At 46.0% G+C, this 23,395-nt stretch overlaps 1 protein-coding gene across 2 annotated transcripts in view; it reads right to left on the bottom strand.

Annotated features, from left to right (window-relative positions):
* KMT2A (lysine methyltransferase 2A) overlaps window positions 1-23,395 on the bottom strand; it is a 1,244,888-nt gene that overhangs the window by 423,476 nt on the left and 798,017 nt on the right. The gene's annotated exons all lie outside the window — the stretch shown is intronic.

Below are 23,395 nucleotides of genomic sequence, written 5' to 3'. Positions count from 1 at the left end.
TAGTAGAGTTGTATACCAAGGTTGTCTTGCCCATGTGGGTGCTATCAGTATGAGTTTGAGTTGGTTTTGACTCAATTTGTTTACTAGATATGGAAGGAGAGGGAGAGGGGGAAAAGCGTATGCAAATATCCCTGACCAACTCATCCATAGAGCATTGCCTTGTGATTCGCGGTGTGGGTACCTGGATGCGAAGTTTTGGCATTTTGCGTTTTCTTTTGTTGCGAACAAATCTATCTGGGGTGTTCCCCAAATTTGATAGTAATTGTTCAGAACTTGGGGGTGAATTTCCCATTCGTGGACTTGTTGGTGATCTCGCGAAAGGTTGTCTGCTAGTTGGTTTTGGATCCCTGGAATAAATTGTGCTATTAGGCGAATGTGGTTGTGAATCGCCCACTGCCATATTTTTTGTGTTAGGAGACACAATTGTGTTGAGTGTGTTCCTCCTTGTTTGTTTAAATAATACATTGTTGTCATGTTGTCTGTTTTGACAAGAATGTATTTGTGTGTTATTATGGGTTGAAAGGCTTTTAACGCTAGAAATACTGCTAACAGTTCTAGGTAATTTATATGAAATTTTGTTTGGTGTACGTCCCATTGTCCTTGAATGCTGTGGTGATTGAGGTGTGCTCCCCACCCTGTCATGGAAGCATCTGTTGTTATAACGTATTGAGGCACTGGGTCCTGAAATGTCCGCCCTTTGTTTAAATTGTTGCTGTTCCACCATAGAAGCGAGAGGTATGTTTGGCGGTCTACCAACGCCAGATCTAGAAGTTGACCCTGTGCTTGTGACCATTGTGATGCTAGGCACTGTTGTAAGGGTCGCATGTGTAGTCTTGCGTTTGGGACAATGGCTATGCATGATGACATCATGCCTAGAAGTTTTAGCACAAATTTTGCTTGTATCTTATGGTTTGGAAACATAGCACTTATTACCTTGTGGAATGCTTGAACTCTTTGTGGACTTGGAGTGGCAATTCCTTTTGATGTGTTGATGGTTGCCCCTAGATATTGTTGTGTCTGACACGGTTCGAGGTGTGACTTTGTATAGTTGATGGAGAAACCCAGTTTGTGAAGGGTTTGTATGACATATGTGGTGTTGTTTGTGCACTTTCTTACTGTGTTGGTCTTGATTAGCCAATCGTCTAGGTAAGGAAACACATGTATTTGTTGTCTCCCGATATGTGCTGCTACTACTGCTAGACATTTTGTGAATACTCTTGGTGCAGTTGTTATTCCGAATGGCAACACCTTGAATTGGTAATGTATTCCTTTGAATACGAACCTTAGGTACTTTCTGTGAGAAGGGTGTATCGGTATATGAAAGTACGCATCTTTTAGGTCTAATGTGGTCATGTAATCTTGCTGTTTGAGCAGTGGAATGATGTCTTGTAGTGTGACCGTGTGAAAGTGGTCCGATATGATGTAGGTATTTAGTGTCCTGAGATCTAATATTGGTCTTAATGTTTTGTCTTTTTTTGGAATTAGAAAGTACAGGGAGTAAACTCCTGTGTTTTTTTGTTGTACTGGTACTAACTCTATTGCATCCTTTTGCAGTAGTGCTTGAACTTCTAGTCCTAAAAGTTCTAAATGTTGTGGTGACATTTTGCGTGTTTTTGGAGGGATGTTTGGTGGGAATTTGTGGAATTCTATGCAATAGCCATGTTGGATTATTGCTAATACCCAATTGTCTGTTGTAATCTGCTGCCAAGATTGGTAGAATTGGCTTAGTCTTCCCCCCACTGGTGTTGATTGAAGGGGTTGTGTGACTTGAAAGTCACTGTTTAGGTGGAGGTGTTTTTGGAGTCTGGAATCTTCCCCTACTCCTTGGGAATTGACCCCCTCTATATCCCCTGAAACCTCCCCTTTGGAATGAACCCTGATATGGTGTGGTTCTTGTTTGTTGGCTGGTGGTGTCTGTGGGTTGGCCACGAAACCCCCCTCTAAATGGAGTTTTTCTAAAAGAGCCTCTGCTCTGCGGGGAGTAGAGTGCGCCCATGGCTTTGGCCGTGTCTGTGTCCTTTTTAAGTTTTTCAATGGCTGTGTCCACTTCAGGGCCAAAAAGTTGTTTCTCGTTGAAGGGCATATTAAGGACAGCCTGCTGGATTTCAGGTTTGAACCCTGAAGTGCAGAGCCAAGCGTGTCTCCTTATGGTGACAGCAGTGTTGACTGTTCTCGCTGCAGTATCGGCTGCGTCCATTGAAGAGCGGATTTGATTGTTTGAGATCGTTTGTCCCTCTTCAACTATTTGCTGCGCCCTTTTTTGGTATTCCTGGGGAAGATGGTCTATGAGAAGTTGCATCTCATCCCAGTGTGCGCGGACATATCGGGCTAGCAGCGCTTGAGAATTTGCGATGCGCCACTGGTTGGCTGCCTGTGATGCTACTCTTTTTCCTGCTGCATCAAATTTTCGGCTTTCTTTGTCCGGAGGTGGGGCGTCGCCAGATGTATGGGAATTTGCTCTTTTGCGAGCTGCCCCTACTACTACGGAGTCAGGTGGTAACTGCGAAGTAATAAACACTGGGTCTGTGGGTGGTGGTTTGTATTTCTTATCCACCCTTGGGGTGATGGCTCTGGATTTTACGGGCTCTTCAAAAATTTGTTTTGCGTGCCGTAACATCCCTGGTAGCATTGGGAGACATTGATATTGGCTATGTGTAGCCGAGAGGGTGTTAAATAAAAAATCATCCTCTATAGGATCGGAATGCAGTTGGACATTGTGGAATTCTGCTGCCCTAGCCACCAGTTGCGAGTATGAGGTACTGTCCTCTGGCGGTGACGGCTTTGTGGGGTATGAATCGGGATCATTGTCCGGCACTGGGGTGTCGTATAGGTCCCAAGCGTCTTGATCCTGATTATCTTGACTTATAGTAGTTTGCGCTGGTGAGTGCATTTGTGGCGGAGTTTGTGCCGGCGATGCCTGTTGTGGTGGAGAGGGCGGAGGCGTGACTTTTTTAACCACTTTGGCTTGTGGTTGTGCGTCATCCTTGAGAAATCCGATCCTTCTTTTTCTCATTATTGGGGGAAGGGTTGATATCTTCCCTGTGTCTTGTTGGATGTACAGTCTCTTTTGTGTGTAGTCTGATTCTACACTTTGGAGCTCTTGTCCAAATCTGTGCATCTGGCCACTTATTCCTTGTTCCTCTGTGTAGGAAGGAGGTGTGGAACTTTTCGGCGCCGAGAGAGAATCTTTTTTCGGTTTCGGTACCGACTGAATTTTTGTGGCTTTCGGCAGTGTGTCTCGGTGCCGATGTTTTTCGGTGCCGGCATCTTGTTTTTGCTTCTCGGAGCCGCTATCTCGGCTCCGAGGTTGCTCCATGGCGGTCCCTCGACCGGAGTCGGGTGTCTTCGCTATGGGCGTGCCCTTTTTCGGCACCTTCGATGGCTCGCCGGTTTTATGGGTCGAGCCATGGCCTGTTGGCAGTGGCGTCCCCTGGGCTTTTGTTTTTTCGATTGTTTTTATTTTCGACGTCTTACTCACTGTTTGTTGTTGTTGTTGTTCGACGTCGGAGTCTCCGGATTCTGAGTCCGGAACCGAGAATGTTTCCTCTTCGTCGTCGAAACGTTGTTTTGTCGGCGTGGACGCCATTTGTAGACGCCTGGCTCTTCGGTCCCGGAGTGTTTTTCTGGACCGGAAGGCTCGACAGGCCTCACAGGTATCCTCCTTGTGCTCGGGGGACAAGCACAAGTTACAGACCAAGTGCTGATCTGTATAAGGATACTTACTGTGACATTTTGGGCAGAAACGGAACGGGGTCCGTTCCATCGGCTTCGATGTCGCACGCGGTCGGGCCGACCAGGCCCCGATGGGGGATCGAAGCTACCCCAAAGTCTTCCGATGATCGGTGTCGATGTACCTAACTATCCCAATACCGAACGGAACAATACCGACGCTTTCTTCCGAGATTCTGACTAACTTTCCGAACCGAAACACGGAGCGAAAAGGAATACGTCCGAACCCGACAGCGGAAAAAAACAATCTAAGATGGAGTCGACGCCCATGCGCAATGGAGCCGAAGAGGGAGGAGTCCTTCGGTCCCGTGACCAAAAAAGACTTCTTCGAAGAAAAACAACTTGTAATACTCCGAGCCCAACACCAGGCAGCGGACTGTGCTAAACATGTGTATCTGCAGCAACATATGCCATCGAACATATATTTTTCTATATAAAAACTATTGGCCTGGAGTTAAGTCTGAGTGTGTGTTCCTCATTTATTGCCTGTGTGTGTACAACAAATGCTTAACACTACCCTCTGATAAGCCTACTGCTCGACCACACTACCACAAAATAGAGCATTAGTATTATCAAATTTTGCCACTATCAACCTTTAAGGGGAAACCTTGGACTCTGTGCACACTATCTCTCACTTTGAGATAGTATATACACAGCCAACTTCCTACACAGAGCGTATCGGAATTGTAGGAAGATGGCCTGGTGTGTGTGGGTACCCAAGGTACTTACACCTTATACCAGGTCCAGGTATCCCCTCTCTTAGTGAAGTGTAGGCAGTGTATAGATGCCAGGCTCTCTAGAGGTAGCTGTGGATGAGCAGCCAAGGATTATTTAGGAGACATGCAAAGCTCATGCAATACCACTGTAGTCACACAGCACTTACACACATGAAAGAAAACACTCAGTTGTACAAAAATAAAAGTTGCTTTATTTTTGTAACAGTACCACAAAATACTAGAAGGGCAATCCTCCCATAGGAGGTAAGTAATACACTAAATATATACAATAGCAATCAGAAATAGGCATAGAAAATGTTAGAAAATAGTGCAAATAGCAATAACCAATAGTGAATCTAGGGGCAGCCCAAACCATATACTTAAAAAATGGAATGCAAACACAGGACCCCCACCTAGGTAAGCGGAATGTGCAGAGGGGAGCTCGGGGTACTAGAAAACCACAGAGGTAAGTAACCCAACACCCCCAGCAATCAGGAAATCAGGAGTAAATCACTATATTTTCCCCAAACCACCCAGGAGGAAAAGGAGAAAAAGAAGACACCCAGAGAAAACTGCAAGAAAACCAGCTGTGGATTCCTGAAGAAAGAAACCTATGGAGAGAGGGGACCAAGTGCAAGAGTGACAGTGGAGTCCAGGAGAAGTATGAGCTACTACCCACCCAGCTGTAGTTGAAGTTGATCGATGTGATGAAGAACAGGCCAGCACTGTGTAGCCCTAGAGCCGGAGAAGAGTGCCTGATGGATGCAAAAGATGTCGCACCCTAGAAGGAAGATTGCAGACGGGTGTCGGTGCAGGAATTCCACCAACAAGCCCTGATAAAGGCAAACACGTGGTTAGTGGAAAAGTGGAGCTGCCGGGGACCAGCAAGGGTGAAGAGGAATCAACCCAGGAGGGGGAAATCACAGGGGACCCTTGGCATTGCAGAGAGTCCACAGGGGTAGAGGCAGCACATACAGGCTTCCCACAGGACGGGGACACAGGAGTCGCAGAAGAAGCCCACCCAGCACTACAAAAGGAGATCCCACGTTGCCGGACAACCACACAGGAGGCTGTGCTTTGCAGGAAGGAGTGCTGGAGCTTCACGCCGCCGTATGAAGATCCCATGCAGAAGATGTAAACAAGCCTTGGAAGTTGCAAGGATGTGTGTGGTGGGGGGGGGACCCACACAGCAAAGAGACCCTGGAAAGGGGGATAGGGCACCAATCTAGGTAAGCACCTATCAGGAGGGGACTCCGACATCACCTGCCTGCACTGACCACTCAGATGCTCCCAGAGTTCCCTGCCAACCTTGGAAACAAGATGGCCGAACCCAGGGGTCATCTGGGGTGGTGATGGACAGGAGAGTGGTCACTTCCCTTTGCATTGTCCAGTATCGCACCAGAGCAGGGACTGGGGGGTCCTCGAACTAATGTGGACTGGTTTATGAACAGAGGGCACCAAATGTGCCCTTCACAGCATACCAGTGGCTTGGGGAGGCTACCTCTCCCAAGCCAGTCACACCTGTTTCCAAAGGGAGAGTGTAGGAAGTTGGCTCTGTATGTATTATTTAAAAGTAAGAAATAGCATGCACAGAGTCCAAAGGTTCCCCTTAGAGGTAAGATAGTGGCAAAAAGAGATAATCTAATGCTCTATTTTGTGGTAGTGTGATCAAGCAGTAGGCTTATCAGAGGGTAGTGTTAAGCATTTGTTGTACACACACACAGGCAATAAATGAGGAACACACACTCAAAGACAATTCCAGGCCAATAGGTTTTTGCATAGAAAAATATATTTTCTTAGTTTATTTTAAGAACCACAGGTTCAAGATTTACAATCAATACTTTACATGGAAGGTACTTCACTCAGGTATCATAGGAACTTTGAATCAGCAAAATACCATGTACAGTTTTGGCAAAAATGGCAATAAACTATTTTAAAACTAGACACTTAGTGCAAATTTCAACAGTTCCTGGGGGAGGTAAGTGTTTGTTAGTTTTGCAGGTAAGTAAGCCACCTACAGGGTTCAAAGTTGGGTCCAACGTAGCCCACCGTTGGGGTTTCAGGGCAACCCCAAACTTACCACACCAGCAGCTCAGGGCCGGTCAGGTGCAGAGGTCAAAGTGGTGCCCAAAACGCATAGGCTTCAATGGAGAAGGGGGTGCCCCGGTTCCAGTCTGCCAGCAGGTAGGTCCCCGTGACTTCGGAGGACAGACCATGGGGGTTTTGTAGAGCACTGGGGTGGGGGCACAAGTCAGCACAGAAAGTACACCCTCAGCGGCACGGGGGCGGCCGGTGCAGTGTGCAAACAGGCGTCAGGTTTGCAATGGAGTTCAATGGGAGACCCAGGGGTCTCTTCAGCGAAGCAGGCAGGCAAGGGGGGGGGACTCCTCTGGGTAGGCACCACCTGGGCAAGGGAGAGGGCCACCTGGGGGTCGCTTCTGCACTGGAGGTTGGATCCTTCAGGTCCTGGGGGTGCAGTGTCTTTACCAGGCGTCGGGTTCTTAGAAGCAGGCAGTCGCGTTCAGGGGTTGCCTCTGGATTCTCTCTGCAGGTGTCGCTGGGGGTGCTCAGGGGGGTCAACTCTGGCTACTCACAGGGTCGCAGTTGCCGGGGAGTCCTCCCTGTAGTGTTGTTTCTCCCCAGGTCGAGCCGGGGGTGCAGAGTGGAAAGTCTCACGCTTCTGGCGGGAAACGTGGAGTCCTTTTAAAGTTGTTTCTTTGTTGCAAGATTTGGTTTCTTTGGAACAGGGCCGCTGTCCTCTGGAGTTCTTGGTCCTTTTAGATGCAGGGTAGCCCTCTGAGGCATCAGAGGTCGCTGGGCCCTGGGGAGCGCGTCGCTGTTGCAGTTTCTCTCGAAGTGGGGAGACAGGCCGGTAGGGCTGGGGCCAAAGCAGTTGGTTTCTCCGTCTTATCTGCAGGGCTTCTGGTCAGCAGTCCTTCTTCGTCTTAGGTTGCAGGAATCTATTTTCCTAGGTTCTGGGGGCCCCTAAATACTCAATTTAGGGGTGTGTTTAGGTCTGGGGGGTTAGTAGCCAATGGCTACCAGCCCTGAGGGTGGCTACACCCTCTTTGTGCCTCCTTCCTGAGGGGAGGGTGGCACATCCCTAATCCTATTGGGGGAATCCTCCATCTGCAAGATTGAGGATTTCTAAAAATCAGAGTCACCTCAGCTCAGGACACCTTAGGTGTTGTCCTGACTGGCCAGTGACTCATCCTTGTTTTTCTCATTATCTCCTCCGGCCTTGCCACCAAAAGTGGGGCCGTGGCCAGAGGGGGCGGGCATCCACTAGCTGGAGTGCCCTGTGGTGCTGTAACAAAGGGGGTGAGCCTTTGAGGCTCACCGCCAGGTGTTACAGTTCCTGCAGGGGGAGGTGAGAAGCACCTCCACCCAGTACAGGCTTTGTTACTAGCCACAGAGTGACAAAGGCACGCTCCCCATGTGGCCAGCAACATGTCTGGTGTGTGGCAGGCTGGAAAAACTAGTCAGCTCACACTGGAAGTCGGGTATGTTTTCAGGGGGCATCTCTAAGATGCCCTCTGGGGTGTATTTCACAATAAAATGTAAGGCCTGCTAGAGGGGTGACTTATCTATGCCGTAGGCAGTGTGAGGTTGGCATGGCACCCTGAGGGGAGTGCCATGTCGACTTAGTCATTTTCTCCCCACCAGCACACACAAGCTGGCAAGCAGTGTGTCTGTGCTGAGTGAGGGGTCCCCAGGGTGGCATAAGACATGCTGCAGCCCTTAGAGACCTTCCCTGGCATCAGGGCCCTTGGTACCAGGGGTACCAGTTACAAGGGACTTACCTGGATGCCAGGGTGTGCCAATTGTGGAAACAAAGGTACGGTTTTACGGAAAGAACACGGGTGCTGGGGCCTGGTTAGTAGGCCTCAGCACACTTTCAAATCATAACTTGGCATCAGCAAAGGCAAAAAGTCAGGGGGTAACCATGCCAAGGAGGCATTTCCTTACAGAGAGGGTGTTACTCCCTCTCTCAAAAGAAATCCTTTGTTCTGCCTTCCTGGGCTTGATCAGATCAAGCAGCAGGAGGTTAGAAACTTGTCTGAGGGGTGGCAGCAGAGTGGGCTGCCCGGAAAACCCTTTAAGACTGGTGGTAGCAATACTGGGGTTCTCCAACGAGCCCCAAGAGTGCATGGAATCATACTTCCAATACTTGCAACAGTATTGGGGCATGATTCCAACATGTTTGATACCAAACATGCCCAGGTTCGGAGTTAACATTATGTAGCTGGACAGGAGTAGTGACCTATGTCCAGTGTACGCGTAGAATTGCACCCAACACTCACAAAGTCCAGGAAAATGGATCTGGAGTTTGTGGGGGCATCTCTGCTAGTGCAGGGGGTGCCCTCACACTCAAGTACCTGCATCCTGCCCTCTGGGCTTAGAGGGCCTACCATAGGGGTGACTTACATTGACCTGGTGCAGTAAACTGTAGTGAAATAGGGTGCATGCACCAGTTTCGCACAGGCAGGCCTGCAGAACCCTTTGGATAGACGCCCTATGGGTGGCAAAATAACTGCTACAGCCCATCTGGATCCCTTGGAACCCCAATGCCCTGGGTACCTTGGTACCATATACTAGGGACTTACATGGGGGACCAGTATACCAACTGTTGGAAGTAAAAGGTACATTTTACAGGAGCGAGTAAGACTTTGGTTAGCAGGATCCCAGTAGACACAGTTAAACAAACTGACAACAGGTAGAAAATGGGGTAACCATGCCAAGAAAGAGGGTACTTTCCTACAGGAATAACAGCCCAAAAGGCATGAGGTGTTCACGGACTGCAGCGCTAGACTGGCGGAAGAAAACATCTTCTTACCCAAGTTGTCCAGTCTTTTTGATTCCCTGTACGGGGGAGTGGTAGGGAATGCGCCAGAGATGATGAAACCTGGATGACAAGGCTCTCAGGTGTAGGGTATTGGGTCAGGAAATCTGGGCCAGTCGGTGCAGGCTGATGGCGGCAGGCAACCATCCTATTCACAAGAGCCCCTGTGCAGGGTCTGGACCAGGTACCCAGACGGACGTCCGTAAGTGCTTCATTGAAGGGAAGGAGGGGTTCCGAGTTGGAGGCCCCAGAGTGAAGCACTTCGGTCAGGAGGTTAGACCTGACCTCCACAGAAGGAAGCCCGAGGTCTGAAACCACAGCAGCCCTTCTCACCACCACTGAGTAGGACGCTCCCTTCTCCGTAACCACAGCAGAGGGTGAAAGCATGCCAGTGTCAAGGAAGGTGTCCAAGCCGCTGGCATCACCCAAATCCTGGACCCAGTCCATTTTAGGGTCAAGCTAGTATTCTAAAGGGTCCAGCAACCCCTCTACACTATCCCCATATCCGTACCCATAGCAATAGGGGTCAGGATCAACCCTGGGCCCAGAAGACCCAATGGAGTACCGAATCGGCGTCAAGCATTGCCGTTCTGGCTCCAAATTGTTGGGAATTAGTCTAGGGTTGACATAAATTGTGGACCTAACCGACATCGGGAGCTTCAAGGTCTAGCCCGACGCCGGGGAAGATCGCATTGGCACGACATGCATCAGAACGGATCTAGAAGCAGATCCAGAGGCGCCCTACGGAGTCTGAGCCCAAGCTGACGACATGGAACCCAAGGCAGGCCTCACCAACTACTCTAGGCCCAAAGGCGCCGAGGGTGGGTCAGTCTATCCAAATATGAGGCGCATGGCCTCATAAAATTCCTTGAGTTGGGCAGGGGTGGCGTTGGCTCTCAGAAAGTCGGGGAGGTGCGGAGTGGACCGAGACGGAGGCTCCGAAGACGGAGACGTAGAACATCAATGCTCCTCCCGCATCGCATCGTCCAAGCAACGGAGTGAAGTCGAAGAATGTTTGGCCTTCTTTGACTTCTTCTTGTGACCAGAGTGTCCAGACGACGAAGAGTGGTGATGACTCTGCAACCGGTCTCCTGACCTTCTCGAACGAGACCGGGAACAATGCAGAATCGAGAGCTGGGCCGCCATGAGCTTTAGGGACCGCTCACTTGAAGCCTTTGGGTTCATGGCCCAACACTCGGAGCAAGACTTCGGGTCATGGTCGCACTCCAGACACCAGAGGCAACAAAAGTGTCGTAGTTAGTCAAAGAATGACCAGGGTAGCTCTTCCCCGGATCTACGCATAGGTTGGCCTGGAAAGAAAAGAACTGATGTCTGCACCGGGGTGGCACCTATATACGACCGCGATGTCCACAAAATGCCAACAACACCCGCGGAGTCGACTGACGCCATGTAACGGCACGCAGGGGTACTGCTCAAAGAAAAATCTCCAGATCCAGTCTGACGTCTGGGAGAAATTCTTAAGTAAGGAATCTGCAACTAGAAGTCTCTATCAGATATGCATCAATTCTACTCATTAATGGCCCTGGTTCCTGATAAGATGGCAGTGGTTTAGAAAAATGATTCTTATCAAACACTGAATGGAAGTACTGTGGTGGCTACTGTGTTTGGAATGGAGATTGGATTTGGTTGGTATCATTTCTATTTCTTGGGACCAAAATAAAAATGGTGGATTCAGGCCCAGATATGTGATTGGGGATCAATGTTTGACATTGTTCAGTATTCTGTCCATCATCTGTTCTTTTTGCATTTGTCGCCCTAAGTCGGAAGGGTATTCCCAGATGTGAGTCCTGTGCTCGCTATGCCATCAGATTCAAGCTTCCCTGGCTGATGAGGGGCAATACACCGAAATCGGACCCAGGATGCTTGTTTTCTGGTCCAGGGAGGGCCTGGCCTTGCAGTTTGGGTTAGACTGTTCTGATGAGGAGCAGGGTCAAGACTGATTTCAATATGGCTGGGACCAAACTGGAATGACGTACTAAGCAGAAAACAATGCATTTAGGCTCAGGTGTGTGACTGGGGTAAACATTTTATATTGTTCAGCATTCCTTCCATCATCTGTTCTTTTTACATTTGTAGTAATGTCACAGAATAACGTCCAAAATTGAGATTTTGACTGACCTTGTAGCAGAAGATCCTACTCCCTTGCTTATGGTGGCAAGGCAGCGACCCTCACTGTATGTAGGGCCCAAGCAGGATGATGATGGGTTCCAGAACTTTCTTTGAGCAGCAGCTCAGTTAAATGAACCAGTATTTTAGTTGATTTAGAAGGTAGGCTGCTGCTTAGTTAACAGGCTTTAGTTTTTTAGGTAATGGCTTTTGTGCCAATAACCAAGCTCTTCATGAAAGACAATCTTTTCATCCATCAATGATCAATCAAAGGGATTGCCCTGACAAACATTATTGGCTTGTCCTTGAAGGCTAAAGGGAAAGACTTCTTTTCCACAGCAGAGGTACACAGATTGAATTTCTCTGATGCTGTTCAAATAAGACTGTGGAAGTGAGGGTCATCATTTGTGCACGTGTCTCTTGTTTGAGGCGTTTGATGTGATTCATCAACTAACTTAGGCATGGTTTCATTTGCCAGTATGCTGTCCTAATCTAGTTGTTTAACTGTGATTACCTTTGTCACTATGGTCTTGATCAGACATTTGAGTCACTGAGATTGTCAAGACCACCTACCTGAGTTCTTGATCTTCTGCAGGTATGACACAGTGTTTGTCCACAAAACCCTTTGAAGTCAATTTTCAACTTATGTTTTAAATTTGAGGACAGAGAACAGACCTTGAGAGAATGTGGGGCGTTTAGGCTTGATTCTGAGCTTTACTTGGTTATTGTGTTCCAACCAACATGATTTGAGTTCAGGCAGCATATTGGACAGGCCATGACAGCAATTCTGTAGTTAACATCCACCTTCAGAAGCAAGAAGTAAAAGCTACATACCTGTAGTTCTAGTTCCGTATCATAGATATCTTCTTTGAACTCATATACGTTGAATAATTGCCCGGTAGTCTATGCGGACCCCGGACACCTTCTATAATATACTTAAACTTTGAGAAAAATTAAATTGAATAATATTCTTCACTGAAAATATTTTTACAAAAGAGTCTCTCAATGTAGTCTGTCAGAGATATATTTTCCTTCTGGATGCTGTAGAAAAATATTTGAAGCTATTACTGGAAAAGACTATCTTTATACCAAAAGCAGGAGGAGAAAATACAGCCTGATAGGCAAACACTGACAGAGGCTAGAAAGATGCCTGTACCATTAAGAACCTCAGAAGCACCCCATCCCTCAATGCACTGTACTGGCAGTTTGCCTGTGAGAGTCAGTTTTTTTTTTTACGTGGACTACAAAATTCATATGCCCTGACAGCCATGGGAGGGTCATTTATGACTTCAACTAATATACCTAGGATGCAGAACTAGAATTACAGGTATGTAACTTTTCCTCTGCAGCATAGGATCTTCAGTTATAATCATAAACATTGAATAGAGAAGCAAGCTCAGGATAGACCCTATACTGTGGCTGTTGGGTATAATTATGAGGTAAAAATCCTATGTGCATTAGTTGTAGTAGTCCAACCACAATGTACTGAAGCATCAAGCCAAAAAAGGCTTGCAACTAATTAAACAGATTCCTCAATGTTTCTTGCCCCAACTTTGCTTTGGCTCGAGTGCCTGTGTCTAGCCAATAGTGTCTTGTAAAGGCTTGCGCAGATCTTCCAGTAGCTGCTTTACAGATATCTAGAACTAGAACTTGATTGACTCAAGCTGTTGCTGCTTCTTTACCTCCTGCGCAATGAGCTTTAGGTATACCTGGTAAGGGTTAATTAGCAATCTGATAGCACAAAGAAATGCAAGAAGTTACCCATCTTGCTATAGATTATTTTGAAGCAGCTAAGACTTGTCTTACAGATCCATAGGCTAAAAAAAGATGATTCCACTTTCTTATACCTTTTTAATTTGTCTAAATAAAAACGCAGCACTCTTAACATCTAAAGAATGCAGAGTTCTTTCTGCTGCTGTAGTAGGGTTAGGAAAAAATTTAGGAAGTGTGATTGATTGGTTAATATGAAAATCTGAGACCACTTTAGGTAAAAATGAAGGATTTGCATGCAGAACTACACTATTATGGTGAAAAATGGATTGGTTCCGAAGATGACAATGGCTGTAGCCCACTAACCCAGAGGTTATAGCTATTAAAAAGGCAGTTTTCCACAACAAATGTTGTAATGTTGATTTATGGATGGGTTCGAATGGAGGGCTCATTAGGACTGATAGTACCAAGTTTAATTCCCAAGGTGGAGATAACCTCCTAACTGGAGGAAAAACTTCAAGTCTTTCTAAAAAAAAAAAAAAAAAAAAAGAAAAATCCTTAACCACGGAAATCTTGAAGAAAGATGGTTGCGAGGGAGATTTTCTATGTGCAGTATTTGCTGTCAAGTGGACTTTAATGGAAGAAAATTGTAGACCTGACCTGACCAAGTGAAGCAAGTATGGGAGGATGAAATGCACTTGTACATTAATGTGATTATGGCCTTTGATTTGACACCACACACAAAAAAGTCTCTACTTGAGGGCACAGCATAATCATGTTGACAGCCACTTCGAGTCTTTAAGCATGTCCATACAATCTTCAGGTAGATTTACATAGCTGTACTCTGATTTCACGAGCCATGCTGCCAAATTCAAAGATTGAATCATTGGATGTAAAATCTGGGCCAGAAGTCTGAATAGGAGGTTCTGGTCTGAGTGGAAGGCATCTGTGATGTGTTCTGGACAGTTGAAGATCTGTTTACCCCCACTGCCTCGGCCTATCCAGTGCAATGAGAATCACTTTGAGGCTCGATTTCCGTAATTTCAGGATTAAGCATGTTATTAGCGGTATCTGTGGAAAAGTGTGGACAAACTGAGCCAACTAGTTTATCAAAAGGGCATTGCCTAGAGATCGTGGTTCTGGTACCCTGCACGAAAAGTCTCTGCATTTGTTTTTTTAGTGTTGTGGTGATTAAATCTAATGCTGGTGTACCCCATTCTTTGAAGATGTAATTTGCTACCTCTTTGTTGAGAACCCATAGTGAAACCAACTAAGGAAGTCTCCTTCTGCATTTTGAATTCTGGGAATGTGGACGTCTGTGATTGATAACCCTCTAGCTAGAGCCCAATGCCACATTGTCTGAGCTTGGAGAGGTAGTTGGTTGATTTTGTCCTCCCTCGCTTGTTGATACAGTAAATTGTAGTGGCATTGTATTTTTGGATTGTTAGATCTTTGGAAGTGAGCAATGGAAGAAAAATCCTCGAGAGCGAGATGTACAGCTTTTAGCTCTAATAAATGTATGTGATAAGACTTCTCCTTTTGAACAACTTCCCTTGAATTGTGAAGTGGTTCATATGTGTGCCCCATCCTGAAAGTGAGAAGTCTGTGAGGGCGTTTCCTTCAGGAAAGGTACTCCCGCTAGTAGATTGTGAGATTTGGTCCACCGGCTGAGAGATTCATGTGCACTGTCTGTCAGATAAATTAAATCTTCCAAAAGACCAGTTTTCTGTGACTATTGATCCTCTAGAGAAATTTGTAGATGTCTCAAATAGTTGTGCATTTGGAAATATGAGTTTGCAGGATGCCATTGACCCCAGAAGAGGTGCTATCTGAAGGACAGTTGAGTTGACTTGACTTGTTACATTAACTGTGCAAATTTCATTCAAAATGATGCAACTCTCTGCTCCAAAAGAAACACTTTTTCCTTTTGTGTATGTATTTTTGCCCCTAGAAACATGAGGCACAGATCTGGTGTGGAGACCGATTGTTCAAAGCTGGTTTGTAAGCCCCGCTAAGATAATAGGTTTGCTGCAATGGTGAAGCCTTTCTTAGCTTTCCAAAGAAGCTTTGCTGTTATTATTCACCTGTCTGGAAATAGATACAGAAAAAAATCCTCTTTCTTAAATGTGCTGCTACCACTGTCATGCTTTTGGAGAAGGTTATGCGAGCTAATTTTAGGCAAAAAGGAAACACAGCATATTGTTAATGATCGTTTCCTACTCGTCTATGGTGGTGAGAAACTAAAATATAAAAACACGCATCTTGTAGGTTCATTGTGCATAGCCAGTCACCTTTTGTTATGTGTGGGTATATTTGATGGAGGAATATCATTCTGAATATTTGTTGAAGGATCTGAGATCCCAAACTGGCTTTTAAGTACCTTGACTAGCACCCTTGTTGATCTGATGTTAGGGAACAACCACTCTTGCTCACTTCTGCAGTACAATAGATGTCTTGTTGTAGGTTGTTTAGAAAAGCTGTTGGCACAGGCAGTAGATGAACAGATGGAGAAGTGTGCTTGAACTAGAGTGCAAATCAGTATTGTATGAAATTTAACACCCATCTGTCTAACATTATACCTTTCCACTCTTCCAGGAAGAATTTCACGACTCCCCATCCACAGGTGCCTGATTTTCATTGTTTCTTGACGAGTTTCTGCCTATGGACTGTGAAGGTTTTGTTGGAGTGGACCTCCTCTTTGGGAAGCATAGTTGATATGACATTTGAGTTTTATCTGCTGTTGCAAATTTTGATAAGGCTGTAGGAAAGTAAACTCATTTTGGCATGGTTACACCCACTTTTTGTCTGATATCAGTATGCTTAGAATGTCTTCACTCTGATCCCGCTAACCAGGACCCCAATGATTGTGCTCTCCTTCCAAATTTGGTTGCCTAGGACTTTGTACACCCCACAATTGGCACACTGTCGCCCCCTTATAAGGCCCTAGTATATGGTACTTACGTACCTAGGGCATTTAGGAACCAGGGGTTCCCCACGGGCTGCAGCATGTGTTGTGCCACCCATGGGAGCCCACGCAAAATGTGCCTGTCGGGCTGCCATTGCACCTTGTGTGAAAAGGTGCATGCACCCTTTCACACCAGGTCACAGTAAGTCACCCCTATCGTAAGCCCTCCAAGCCCAGAGGGGAGGGTACAGGTCCATGTGTGAGGGCACCCCTGCATGAGCATAAGTGCCCCTACGAACTCCAGTCCCATTGCACTGGACTTCGTAAGTGTGGGGGAAGCCATTTTAGCCGTCTACTGCACACAGGTCATTACCGGTGTTCAGCTACATAACTAACTCCAAACCTGGGTATGTTTGTTATCAAACATGTCAATCATACCCCAATACTGTTGCCTCCATAGGTAGTATGATTCCATGCGTTTTGGGGGCTACTTAGAGGACCCCCGGTACTGCCCCTACCAGTCTTCTGGGGTTTTCCAGGAAGCCCTTGCTGCTGCCACTCTTTAGACAGATTTCTGCCCTCCTGCTACTTGACCAGCTCAGGCAGGGGAAGCCAGGACAAAGGATTTCCTGTGGAAGAGTGACCCAACGCTCTCCCTCCTGAAAATAGGTGTTACCTGGTTTGAGAGGAGTAGCCTCCCCAAGCCACCAGGATGTTTTGAAGGGCACTTTTGGTGCCCTCGTTGCACAAACCGGTCTGCACCAGTACAGGGACCCCCAGTCCCTGCTGTGGCAGGAAACTGGACAAAGTAAAGGGAGTGACCACTCCCCTGTTCATCATTACCCCAGGGGTGGTGCCCAGAACTCCTCCAGGTGGCCTCTTGATTCTGCCATCTTGAAACCAAGATGTGCAGAGGCGACTGGGAGCATCTGAGTGGCCAGGAAGATGATGTCACAGACCCCTCCTGATGGGTGGTCACCTTACTAGGTGACTAAACCCCCTTATAAGGCAATTTAGGGACTCCCTTGAGGGTGGGTCCCTAGATTGGACATGAGACTCCACCAGGACTCCTCTGCATCGTTTACTTCATCTTCTTGCCACTGAAACCACAACTGGACTCTTCAGGAACTGACGAGCTGCAATTCCGGCAACGACTTCGCTTTGAAACATTGTTTATCCGTCTCCTTCCAGCAACTGCAACATTTCCAGGGATGGGCATCCTCTAAAGTCAGTGAGACTTCAGCCTGCAGCAAGAAGGAATCTCCCTTGGAGTGAAGAAGTCTTTCCCCTGCATCTGCAGAAACCAACTGCAACAACAACCGGCTGCGTGGATCTGCTCTCACTTGAAACCGCATGGATCCTCCATTACAGGAGGTGGTCTGGAGTGGTCCCCTTGGTCCTCCCTGCCAGCGGTCCAACTTGGGAGACATCAAGTCCTTGTATTTTCTTGCAGGACAGTACCCCTCTGCACAGCGACTCTTGCAGCTACCAATGCTTGTTTGCTCCTGCTCCAAGGGATCATCAGGCTTTGTGTAGCCCCGGCCCACAGCACTCCATCCTTCCAAGCACAGTCTCCTCCCTGCTGCTCCAGCGACATGGGACTCCTCTTCAGGTATACTCACGGTGCCTCACTGTGCCTGCTGCCAGTGGGTTGCCTGTGGGGGCTGCGACTGCTTCTGTCGACTCTCTCCGCCTGCTGAGGGTCACCTCGCACTCCCCTCCCTGGGTCAAGTCCCCTGGGCCTTGCTGGTCCTCTTCAGTCCTGTGAAGCTTCTCTTGCATTTGCCAAGGTTTGTTGGTGGTTCTCCAACACCACTGACCATCCACAACCCAACTGACGTGGGATGCCATCTGCACTGCTCCAAGGACTCTTCTGCAGCTCTTGGGCTCCACAGCTGGTCTTCATCCCACGTCGACCTGGTTCTTTAGGCACAGAAGGGTGGGTAGTAGCTCCTGCCCCAACTGGACACCATCTTGGACTGGACTATGTTCCCTTCTACTGCAGGTCCTCGTCTTCCAGAATCCATCTCTGGTTCCTTCTAGACTGGTCTTGTTCTTGCATAATCCTTTTTATAAGTCCTCCTGTTAGTCCTTGGAAAAACCAAGTACTTAGCTTTGCTCTCCTGGTCACTGGTGGGTCATCTCTTGGGGTTCCTAGCTCCTCCAGCTCCCCTCTAACAACTCCACATCCTTGGGTGGGGAACTGTATCTTGCATTTCATTTTCTTCATATATGGTTTGGCCCTCGCCTAGGGCCCTTACTATTTTAACTGAGTATTTCCAATGCTTGTTGTTTCCATGCTACTTTCTGATTGGTTCTGTGTATATAATTAGTGTGTACTTACCTCCAGTCAGAAGGAACTGCCTATAAGTATTCTAGTGTTGTGTTACTATAATAAAATACATTTATTTTGTAACACAGTGTGGTTCTTTCACGTGGGAAGTTGCTGTGTGACTATAATGGTATTGCATAAGCTTTGCATGTCTCCTAGATAAGTCTTGGCTGCTCATCCACAGCTACCTCTAGAGAGCCCTGGCTTCCTAGACTCTGCATACACTTCAATAATAGGGGATTATCTCGACATGACATAAGGTGATAACACCATAGGTGTCCACCACACACAAGGCCAGCTTCCTACAAAGGCCACCTAGGGGTTTGAACCCTATGGTAGCAGTATCATCTGTCTCTATATTTGTACTGCTGTCTGGAGATTTTCTTTTGTTCTTTAAGGCCTACAGCCGTGTTTCCACCTCACCCTTCATCCTAGCCGTCTCTTCTCAATAAGTTGTCTAAATAAAGAGGAACCTGAAAAAGGTACAGCTGTGATATTCACCTGGTTACCAGGTTTAGGGGAAGATAGTCTCAGCCAGGATATTCGTCTTAAGGAAATGCCATGACAAAATGAAGTGGCCAAACATTTGACTGAATCTACTGCTGCACTAATCAATTGATTGGAAATTAGTGAGCCCTCATTACCCATTTCTACAAAATCTTGTTCTCTGTGAGATGGTAAATCAGACATAAATGACTTAATTCTATCCCAGATTTCTCAGAGATATCTGCCCATCAGAGCAGCAGCATTGGCATTTCTTAAATTGGTGGAGGCCATTTGCTTGCTCTTCTTATCCAGTGGAGCTGTGGATTCAGGTGCAGAAGCATGTCTATGCCTTACCACCAGCAATTATTGAATCACTTTTAGGACCAGTCTTTCGAAAATTCAGATCCTGATGTAGAAGCCTGTACTTTTTAAGTAGTATTGGTGTTTCAACTTTATTGTTGCCAGAGCAAGCCACTTTTCCAACACTATGTACAGAAGACCAGAAAGAAGAGGAAGAGGTAGTCTTGAAGTCGTTCTTGGCTGCAAAGTTTGAAGGATCACAGTTTGCGGAGGTGTCAGTTTTGTAGCACCCCTTACAAATGCTTCTTAAAATTTAAGGACTTCATCCACTGGTGACATCCTAGAAGGGAAATTAGACAGGGAGGTCAAGTATAGGGGGAATGTACTGAGCTAGAATGAGACTATTTTTACCCTGATCTGGAGCGTGTGGAGATGTCATAGATCCTCTGTGAGAAGCCGTCCTTGGTGGTAGTGCCCTAATTGGAGAAGGAGGTTTCCATTTTCTACTAGGCGACATGGACATGGCTTTTGAAAACCTTTTAACTGGAGACAGATTCAAAGGGCATAAAGGAATCTATAAAGGATAGTCTGCAGTTTTATAAGCCTTGAAGGAGGAAGCGAAGAATCCAACTGAACCAATGGAGCCTCCGACTGCTGGGATGCAGATTTATGAATAGAAGGTGACCTAGACCATTCTGGAGAAGAGGGCAGATTGATCTGATGTACCCCTAGACATCGAAGGAGGTGTGATCGATGTTGTGCATGTCCTCGGCAGGGAATGTTATCTTTTTGACGTCAAATGGCTCTTCGTCTTTGACGTCAAACCATGCAATTTTGACATCAATCGGTGAGACACAACGCTGAATGAGAGTGTGATGGTGGTAAAGTTAGCGCAGTCATAGTCTTCAATGTCGATGGCAGTGATGCAATTTCGCCGTGAACATGGACGCTGAGCGGTGAGGATGGTGAGTCAATGTCAACCCTTCCTTAGATGATGAACAAGTTGGGGCCAAACCTTTCAATGACTATGTTCTTGATGTCGGTGAATGGTGCTGATGAGAGTGATGTCAATAAGGACATTTCTTATCTGTAGATCTCCCTCTGTGAGAGTCCATACCAGATTTCCGATATTTTTTTCAGCAGAATGATGAGACAATTTCTGCTTTCATGTCTTGCATCAAACCTCGCAGTTTGGTGCCCCGTCAGTCTTTGAGTGTCCTCTTTGACATTTTCTGACTAATGTCACATCCTTTTGTTTGGTGTGATGGCGAAAGGCAAATCTCACAGACTTTAAGAGCATCAGAGCTTGCCTTCTTTCTTACACATGATGGGCAGTTTGTGAAAGGAGAAGGCATTCTGACTGAAAAACCATTTCAGGAATAAGAAAAATTACTTTACTTGATAAAGAGGATGTTCAAATTTTGAGAACAATGCTTTTTACAAACTTCAAAGATTAGGATAAATGTTTTGGAGGTGTAGAAAAATACCTGGGATATTCAGATATCCTGCCTGTAGAAGCCGGAAAAAAGAACTGACTCTCACAGGCAAACTGCCAGTGCAGTGCATTTTGGGATGGGGTGCATCTGAGGTTATAAAAGGTACAAACTTATTTTTAACCTCGGTCAGTGTTGACCTATCAGGCTGTATTTTTTCCTCATGCTTTTAGTGTAAAGGTAGCCTTTTCCACAACTAAGTGTTAGGTATGGCTTCAAATATTTTTCTACAGCATTCAAAAGGAAAATACATGTCTGGCAGACTACACTGAGACTATGGAAAATTATTTTCAGTGATGAACATTCTTCAATTACATTTCCTCAAAGATTAGGTATATTAATATAAGGTGCTCTGGGGTTCAATCAGGCTGCAGGGTTATTATTCAACATCTATACTAACAATGAAGATCCTATGATGCAGAAGAGGCCTTTAACACGATGTCCACTAGGTGATAAATCAAGGGGACTCAAGACCCCTTTTCTGGTCAGATCGCAGATGTTAAAAAATGCTTGAGAGCACGGAGCTTCAGGGTGTGACGGAAATGACTTGATCCAGCTGAAGTGGTGAACAGTGAGGTACGGGTGGGTGTGAGTAGCAGCCAGGCAGTGGTAACTGGTCATAAAAAAATGCAATTACATGCTTCAAGGATGCTAGGTAGTCTGCTAGCAACTGAAGCAGCGAATATGCAGGTTTACCTTGACCTATAGGGCCTCTCACCATTTACTTCTGTGAATGTCTAGGTCTCGGATTCTCTGTTACCTGATCACAGTCACAAAAAGAGAGAAATCCCTTAATCTAGGTCTGATTTCTCCTGGTCACTGTCCAGTTGACTGACATCAGTGCTGTTTAGACGAGATGCAAGCTTGTCTCTGTGGAGCCAGGAAGGGTGATGCTGGCAAAATGATCAGTATGAAAGACATAACAGGGGATAGTAGAAACTGATGCACCACTGTAACAGCAGACATTGACTATAGTACAGGTGACAAAAGTGCCACCGGTGAAGCTGTCAACAGAGGAGCCAAGGACTGTATTGTCATCAGCAAACTAGGGGTACTGCGGAACAGTAGTTGTCACTGTCAACGAAGTAGCAGCTGTTGCAAATGTCATTGTCTAAGTTGATGAGATTTTGACTCTTGGAGTGGACATCAGATAGGTTGTTGAAGGCACATGCTTGCTGGCCGGTCGGCATTGAGGTGTAGTTGTGGACAATTCACTGACTGGTCTTTGGTTTTCCTCTTGGTGGAAGAAAAATTGCTTGCAATTATCTTTGAGGACATCAAAGGCCAAGGATAAGTCTGTGAAATGCCTAAGTTTGTGGATTTAGTTTTACTTTTCTGGCTACTTGCTACCCACAAGAGATGTTGGCACCATAGGGAGAGTCTCAGTGGGTTCCGGGTAGTGGTTACGACAGTCCCTGAAGAGGCTCTGACCATCTCCAACTTTCACTGGAGGCAGGGGTACTTTTACTAGATAAAGGACATGAGTTTAATCGAAATGTGCAAAGTTCTTGCCTTTCTGTCATTCGGAGTTTTAAGACTGAATGTTTGACAGATTTCACATATCTGTACCACATGACCAGCTCCAGTCAAGGCAAAGCAGGCATTTCTTGTGGGGGTCTTCATGGTAGATCTTCATGGGCATCACAAGATTGGCAAGGTTTGAATAAGAAACTTCAAGGGAAGTGAGCCATATGGATGAGTTTAAGGGCCACAGGCAGCCAAATGAGAAAGAAAAAACAGCTTACCTTCAAGCAGGAATCCAGGGGACTGACCACCAAATGAAAAAAAAAATTGTATATCAGTTTAGAACGAAGCTCTACGGATTGCACCTGGATTGTAATACAAAATCTGGGCAACTTCGACCCAGAGTTGCAGGACACAAAATAGGGTGAATGGACTACCAATTACAGCCTATGGGTGTTTCAACAATACTTAGAGTGGATGAGGCAATGGTATGTTAACGGACTACTGAAGGAGATGCAAAAAAATGTCCCTCTACTTTGCAGACTGCAAACCAAATCTCTGTGCAGGTGGAGCTTAGGAAAGAAAATAGGAACACTAAAAATGTAAGCAAGCCTTTTATTGGAATTCTTCAAAAATAAAAAAATTCTCAGCCTTGTAATCTTACCATACTCTGAATCTGCTGAGAATACACCAAATCATTTTTGAGAAACACAATACTAAGTAGCTCTCTCCCCTCAATTCAATGTTTAAGTCTTTTCCTTAGCAACACCTCTCACACCTGTCAAAATGTCAGGCATAAACAGCAACCTAAGCTGCACTAAATGTATTATGAGTTTTGCAAATGTTCGTTATCATCCATGGCCTTCCCCCTTTACGGTGTGGTTATCAGGGGTTCTGTACACTGGTGATTAGATCTGTTGTTTTTAAATACCATAATATATAACATTGAAAAATATCTGACTTCATGTTTAATTGAATACGAATAAAACATGACAATAAAGGGCACAACAGTGGAAAAAATGAAATCACCTAGTGAGAACCATCAAAGTTATCACCAGCGATGTAGGCTTTTTTAGGATCAAGCATTATGCATGCACTGCAAAGACACTGCAACAGGAGCAGTAACTGACAGTAATGTGTTATTTGCTACATAAATTTGTTCAGCAAGTTTAAAACTTCATATCTCTATAGGTTCAAAACTGATATATATTTGAGGAAAAACAGACAGTAGAACATGCACAATTAAAATAAAGTAAAAGTCTGAAACCGACAATCTGGAACATTCTTTGT

The sequence above is a fragment of the Pleurodeles waltl genome, chromosome 3_1 (assembly GCF_031143425.1).
Source record: "Pleurodeles waltl isolate 20211129_DDA chromosome 3_1, aPleWal1.hap1.20221129, whole genome shotgun sequence".
Lineage (NCBI taxonomy): Eukaryota > Metazoa > Chordata > Amphibia > Caudata > Salamandridae > Pleurodeles > Pleurodeles waltl.
This window is presented reverse-complemented; position numbering and strand designations above follow the sequence as displayed.